General features: G+C 42.5%; 1 long non-coding RNA gene across 1 annotated transcript in view; it reads right to left on the reverse strand.

The window, feature by feature from the left end:
* Window positions 1-6,781, reverse strand: part of LOC126266970 (uncharacterized) — a 57,685-nt gene extending 50,904 nt beyond the window's left edge. Inside the window, exons 1-2 of the long non-coding RNA XR_007548951.1 lie at window positions 6,696-6,781; window positions 6,255-6,405 (exon numbers count right to left, since the gene is read on the reverse strand). This is a non-coding gene — a long non-coding RNA (uncharacterized LOC126266970). The remainder of the gene's footprint in view (window positions 1-6,254; window positions 6,406-6,695) is intronic.
* Between the last annotated feature and the right edge of the window lie 1,178 nt (window positions 6,782-7,959).

The raw sequence follows: 7,959 nt of genomic DNA on the forward strand, positions 1-7,959 counted from the left end.
TGTAATAAAGTAATTATCTCACGCTACGAGACAAACAAGGAACTGACAGAAAGTAGCTGGCTCTTACCTTGTATGGCTATGCGGCAGTCCCCTCCTCGCACAAAGATGCGGCTTAGCTTTTTACAAAGCTCCCAAGCTAAGTAAATGTCTTTAACACCTGCTCTTCTGGTGTGTCAAAACTGTACAGATAACCAGTACAAATACGATTGATAGACTTTTTCCTCACTAATTCACAGCACAAAATTAATCAGCACACGAACGTATCGAAAAGAACTCGACAGTAATGCTAAGCAACGCCTCACGCAACTTCAGGCGACAATGCATTGTTGTGGCCGTTCCCTGGGATCAACAGGAGACAACATCGCCGATAACCGCAACCGATGCCACAATGCTTGGTGATCGTGCTGGCGTTTGCGTAATGACGACTGTTTGGAATAATAAAATAAATAGGAAACCGCACCTATCTGTGCAGGATATAATAAAGATGGTGGTTTCGAAATTAAATATTTAATAAACATCATTTTTAACCAAGAGATATCTACCGACCTAAGACTAACATCAGGCGTACCCAGAGAGTGTCATAGTACCATCTTATTATCCACAATACGAGTATCATGTTCGATTCCATAGTATTGATTGTGCCCCACGAGCAGTTGGACTGGTGCGTATACATGCATGAGTTAGACTGGAATATGTACATTAGAATTATGTTCATAACGATTGCTTATAACACACTGATGATAGCTGCATCGTCAGTTGAAATCTAGATCTTTAATGCAATAAAAAAGACGGATGACTTAATGACCGATTCCGTCCTCCTTTCTGTCCTGGTTCACAATATATTTCATGTAGTAAAACTTTCCGTCGTTGACGGAACCACAGGAACGTAGACGTTCGATTAGTTGATATTAAGAATAAATTTGCCTCAGACTGCAGTTAAAGGAATGCTTTTAGTGTAATATAATCGATAACTGTTTATACGTATCAAACTACTGCGTTCCCGCGACTCCAACAGCGAAAGAAAATTTAAATATACACAGAGCTCTCATCTGATCAATAATCGCACATACCAAAAATATTACAAAACCCTACCAATGATAATAATAATAGGTAGAGTAATAATAAAGGCATATAGAATGAAATACACTCATGCTCATAAATTAAGGATAATTGCATAACGTAGTGCCACACAACGTGGCACTACACAAAACTGGCGCTAATAGCATAGGCACATAGGGAACACACACGACACAGATCTGTAAGTCCACGGTATTGGTGATAAGTTGAGAAAACCGTCCCGAAGCACAAGTGCTACAAAACGCCTCTGTTTCCTGCGTATGTACCCCGACGTCAGTATGGGATATGATCACCATGCACACGTACACAGGCCGCACAACGGGTTGGCATACTCTGGATCAAGTGGTCGAGCAGCTGCTGGGGTATAGCCTCCCATTCTTGCACCAGTGCCTGTCGGAGCTCGTGAAGTGTCGTAGAGGTTTGAAGTCGTGCAGCGATACGTCGTCCGAGAGCATCCCAGACGTGCTCGATGGGATTTAGGTCTGGAGAACAGGCAGGACACTCCATTCACCTGATACCTTCTGTTTCAAGGTACTCCCCCACGATGACAGCTCGGTGGGGCCGTGCATTATCATACATCAGGAGGAAAATGGGACCCACTGCACCCCTGAAAAGGTGGACATACTGGTGAAAAAATAAGTCCCGGTACACCTGACGTGTTACAGTTCCTCTGTCAAAGACATGCAGAGAAAACCCGGCGAAAATCACTGTTCAGACTATACCTGGACTCGTCCGTGAACATAACCTAGGACCACTGTTCCAACGACGATGTACTGTGTTCTTGACACCAGGCTTTACGGGCTCTCCTGTGACCAGGGGTCAGTGGAATGCTCCTTGCAGGTCTCCGGTCGAATAAACCACGTCTGTTCAGTCGTCTGCAGATGGTGAGTCTGGAGAAATCTGTTCCAGTGGCTGCGGTAAGGTCCCGAGCAAGGCTACCTGCAGTACTCCGTGGCCGTCTGCGGACACTGATGGTGAGATATCGGTCTTCTTGTGGTGTTGTGCACTGTGGACGTCCAGTACTGTAGCGCCTGGTCACGTTTCCTGTCTGCTGGAATCGTTGCCATAATCTTGAGATCGTACTTTGTGGCACACGGACGGCCCGTGCTTCGACATGCTGTGTTTGACCAGCCTCCAGTCGCCCCAGTATTCTAACGCTCATAATGTGATCAACATGTGCTCTTTGAGCCATTTTCAACACACAGTCACCATTAGCAAGTCTCTAAACGTGTGCACACTTAGCCGCTGCACCGTACTCTGACATGCACCAACACACCTCTGCGTATGTGGACTGCTGTCAGCGCGACCGTGCGACGAACGTAGGTCAAATGCACCGCGTGGTCATACCCCGGGGTCATTTAAACCCGCAAACTGCCCACCAGAGCGTTGTTTCGCCATGGATCAACATTTTCCTTAATTTATGAGCATGAGTGTAGATTAGCTTAGCACTGAAGCCATCAGAAGTGGAAGGGATAACATAAGAAGAGAACACTGAATTGACAGTGACAGTGGTTTTTAGGAAAAAAACAAAGTAGAAACAGAAAATTATGCCGACGACGGTTAGGGACAAATTCTGCAGGAGGGGGACTGACGAGAATGAGCTGCGTAGAATATAGGAGAGATGGCTACTGAAACAGAACGTGAACCATTGGCTGTCTTTTGAAGTCTGGAAAGAACTTAATTTTTCCCATGTTTTCAGTTAGATTGGTCCAAAGTCGAGTTTCTGATACAGAACATAATTTGGAAAATATGGCAGTGCTATGTGATGGTACAGAGAGAATTTTACTTTATTGGGAACGAGTATTTCTGCTGTGCTGTTCAGTGTGTAATTGTTGAAGACAAATAAGAGGGAGTGCAATGACTGAGGAGACAACAGAGCAGACACAGGGTATCATAGTGTCTACACTTATCGGTACGTAGCCAACATATGTGTTCGTAGGCTGGTGTGATATGGTCGAAAAAGCGTACGCCGCAAAAGTATCATAGCAACGTTCATCGTCAGCTGCACCCTGCTTGAGCTTTCCTACTGAGGTCCTTGGAGAAAGGCATCACCATAGTCAAATATCGAGAATGTTAGTTTCTCTATGAGCTTCTTTTTTTAGCTGGAAGAGAAATACTTTTCTATATCTCTGTAGTGAGTCAAGTGACGCTGACACCTTCTTACAGATTGCAGTTATGTGTTCAAGACAGTCTAAATGATAGACCAGAATTATCTCCAAATTTTTTGCAGAAGAAGAAAAGATCGTTATATATGTTGTCATTAATAGTGAGATACGTGTCTAACACCAAAACATTAAAATAATTCAATATCCTTGTTTAGCATATTATGAAAAGAACACCCTGTAGCGATCCCTTACTATGCAGCGCACGTGACAAGTGGGTTCTTACTTGCATTCTTCTTTATAGATGGTTTTCGCATTTGTTTGTAGCTGGTCTGATTCTCTTTATTCCAGCATTAACCTGTGCGATGGAATCATTCATGATCATCTTATTGATCCCTATTGTTACCCTGAGAGACTTTCTGGACAAGCATAACCTTTGTTTGTGAATAATGAGATACTTCATTTTCTTGACACTAGCTCTAGACGTCATCCAATGGGTGTGGATTGCGCAAGATAGTGCTCCATTTCACTTCACTCTAAACTTTCGTCGGTATCTCGAAAACCAGTTTCCAAATCTATGGATTGGTCTAGGTGGATCCACTGCATTGCCTACCCGATCACTAGGTTTGAATACAATGGAGTTTCACCTCTGAAGACATTTAAATCCTTGATCTATTCAACTCCTGTACATAACGTCCATATTCTGAGGGAACGTATCCAAAACAGACTTGGCCAAATAAGACGCACACCAGAAAATTTCAACACAGTATGGGAAAGCATGTAACGCAGGCTCAGGATAATGCCAGAGCAGAATGTAAAACTTTACTTAGGATTCATACAGGTTAGTGTCAGAGCGAGTAAGGATATCACAGACGACAATACCATCAGCCTGGAGGCTGGAAGTACTGAAGATAAACCTGCAACCGAGCAAGGGGCGACTACAACCTTGAGTCACCTACTGGGAAGACAGGAAATGGACGTCACCATGATCCGAGACTGCATTTATCAAGTCTCCGAAAAACTGGAGGTAATCTGATTTACACAATTAATTTAAAAAGCCGCAGAACATGTATTTATTTTAAAAGTGGAAATTCATTCAAGCCTATGGATATCTTCCATACCAGGGACTTTGTGATCAGTAGAATGAAACAGCGTGAGGAAAGTGCAAGAGGAATTTGTATTGGCCTTAGATTACCTTTCTTATGAGAACAGTCCTCCTCCCACTCATGAAGTGATGTAGGAGTGGTAGATGGCGAGTTGCAAAAGGAATTCCCTGTAGTGATCCTTGATTATGCTACGGACGTGAGAGGTGCATTTTTAATTACAATCTTCTTTACACGTAGCCTTGGCATTTGTTTTTAGTTGGGCCTGTTCTGTTTAATTCAGCATTAACTTGTGCCGTGGAGTCATTCATGAGCATTTTATTCACCCCTATTGCTACCCACAGGGATTCGGTGGACAAACGTACCCTCGGTTTGTCAGGAACCATGAATGGGGTTCATAGGGGTACTCAATCATTTATAATTGACAAACAATCTTTGGCAGCTTTTATGCACTGTGACGCCTCTCTGCGGTAATTTCCTTATGTAAACAAGCAGCGAATTTTCTAGAACTTTCAAAAACTCCCTGGAAACAGTTCATCAATTAGGAATACTGTTTTCCAAAACAAAAGCAAAAATCATACTTTTGCGGGTAACTGAAGGTGCATCTGAATAAATATCAGTAATTTTGCCAAGATCAAGCCTTTATGTCGCACTTTATTACAATACAGGCGGTCAAAGATGAATGAAATTTTGAAAATATGTCCTTATCTTCTCCAGACACTGAGTGAACTAACAGAACAGGGATATGAAGCATCCGGTGGCCTGGTGAGTGTTACTTGGGGCTGGTAAAACATACCTAGATTTCATAATGGGGAAACAAGAAACTGAGCTTCTAGAAATCTTCAACAATAGTTTCCAAGGAGATAGAAGAACAGTCACAGGACTTTACTCATCAACTGAATTTATAATTGATGCCCATAACAGACTCAGGACGAATTAAACGTTTTCTGCCTTATACGAAGGATGTAATGTTAAGGTATCAGAGCGTGGCTCAGAACAGACGTAACTTCCAAGGAACACAGCAGTTCCTAAATGGTCGACCAGAGCATGGATCCACATGAAATTATATCGCCTGAAGAACTATACAGGAATGAGTACTTTGAAATCATTGATATGGCTGTCCGAAAACTTAGACAACGAATTACTTCACTAGTCCGGCAGGAAGGAACAGGTTTCCTAAACGGCAGGAAGGAACAGGTTTCCTAGGAAAAAGTGCTTCATTTACTTGACACTGTACCTCTAGATGTCATACAGTGAATGTAGATTATGCACGATACTACTCCGTCTCACTTTACTCTAAAGTTTAGCCGACGTTTCGATAGCGAGTTTCTGAATCTGTGGATTGGTCGAGAGGGATCCATTGCATCGCCTGCCCGATCATCAGATTTGAATTCAATGGCGTTTCACGTCTCAAGCCATTTAAATCCTTGATCTATTCAACTCCTGTAAGTAATGTCCATATTTTGAGGGAGCGTACCGAAAATAGATTTGGCCAAACACGACGCACTCTAGAAAATTTCAACAGAGTATGAGAAAGCACGTAACGCAGGCTCAGGATAATGCCAGAGCAAAATCTAAAGCCTTACTTAGGATTCCCACAGGTTACTGTCGGAGTGATCAAGGTTATCAGAAGAGACGATGGCGACAGTCTGACGGCTCGAAGTGTTACAGGTAAAAGTGCAGTAGAGCAAGGGCGAAATGCCGCCTTGAGCCACCTTCAGTAAAGACAGGATGTAACTGCAACACGGTAAGTGGGAAATGTCGCCTTGAGTCACCTTCTGGGAAGACAGGGGGTGATCCAAGCACCCCATTTATCAGACCTCCGCGAACTGGAGAGAGCTGTTTTCTGCCAGTAATCTAAAAAGCTACAGAACATGCATTTGTATTAAGATGGAATTTCGTACATGCCGCTGGCGACCTTCTGTACCAGGAACTTAGTGACCATCAGAATGAAACAGCGGCTTCGGCTTACCTTCCTTACGATGATAGTGCTCCTCCTTCCCAGGAAGTGAGAAGATTGGTAGACAGTGCTTGCATCTGAACGACATCTGCTGGTTGGCTGTGATACCAACGCCCACAACCGGCTGTGGGGACGGAGCGGCACCAACAGAGCAGGATAGTAACTGGAGAGAAATTTAGAAATCTTGTGAAGTCACTAGCGTATTACGGGCGAAAAATAGAAATTACAATTCTGAATAATTAGGATGTGTCATGAGTAGATCTCGGACTTTAAGGTTCTAAAAATCTTAAATTAGGTACCTAAAATAGGTTCTATCACCTACACAAATAGGTTATAAAAATCTGAAAATGACAAAAATCTGACATTTTATTGTCTAGCAAAGAAATAGATTGACAAAAATCCAAGTTATATTATTGTCCATGTCCATAATTAGAGTCACAGTAAATAACTAACTCTTTCTCCAGATTTTCCGTTGAGAAGTTGCATCTCTTATCTGTTAATAGCGTCTTACATGCCGAGAACGAGAGATCCACGTCAACAGATGTCACCAGAGCATATTTAAATGACGGCATTAGCTGCAATGGGACCGCACACTCATGTTCTGTTGACTTATCAGATAAGATGTCAGCCACTGTACAGAGGGGAGACCGCACACTCATGTTCTGTTGACTTATCTGATAAGATGTCAGGCACTGTGCGCAGGGTGGCCCGTTCTAGGTTTTTTTTTTTTTTTTGTAGAACTGTATGTAGTTCATCACTAGCTTTTATACCAATAGAATCTGGGACCAAGCTGATTTTTTCTGTCACCTCTTCTATCAATCGCAGTCGCGTTTAGACTGGTTTCCCTGAACACTCTAAGAGCTATAATAATAGGGGCTAAAAATGCATAATTAGATTTTATGTACGCATTGTCGTTGGAAATTGTTGGGTCCCTTAGAAGATCTTTACTGAAGTAATGCTCACTGCCTCCTCCCCCAATTTAAGAACAATATTCTTAATGTCTTCCAACTGCTCGCTCTGGTGGAAGTGCTACGTTAGGAAGTTCCTCTCGAAATAACTGAATTCTTGCAGGTGATTTAATAAGAACCTTTTTGATGGTTCAAACTAGCTTATTTACATGTGGAAATTCGAGACCTATCGCCTCAGCTGCACGGTTCGTGACGTGGGCAAGACACGTGATATGGAGCAAGGGTGAGTAAAATACTTTCAACAATTTAACAGGAGCAATCATGTATGTGGCCGCATCAGAGTAGATTACAAGTACTTTATTTTCATCTAGACAAAGTGAGCAATTGATACCTGGTTAGTCTTCCTTAGCTCCTTTCTGCAGATCAGATAAGATACAGAGCGAGTGTCAGGCTCTAACTTTCTAACAGTCAAATTAGCCACAAATGGACCTTGTTTGTCAGTTGTCTCTTCGACAGAGTTGCACGTGTATGACTCACCTATATCTTCCCTTATCCTGCTCAATGTATTTTCATGTAAAGTATCTATACTTCTTTCTCTGTGCGGATTGTGATGTAATGCTGCCGTGACAGTAGCCTCTAGGAAACTTTTGAGCTGGCTATTTTCAACTGCACTAAATGGTATGTTTGCTGCAGCAATGGCTCGACACAGGTCAAGACTAAATTCGTTTTTGTTTGTTGCATTTGGTTTACTTGCAAACGTTTCTTTCAAGTTCGATTTATTTTTTACATTTACCTGGTGGTTAATCCCT

The sequence above is a fragment of the Schistocerca gregaria genome, chromosome 4, assembly GCF_023897955.1.
Source record: "Schistocerca gregaria isolate iqSchGreg1 chromosome 4, iqSchGreg1.2, whole genome shotgun sequence".
Classification (NCBI taxonomy): domain Eukaryota; kingdom Metazoa; phylum Arthropoda; class Insecta; order Orthoptera; family Acrididae; genus Schistocerca; species Schistocerca gregaria.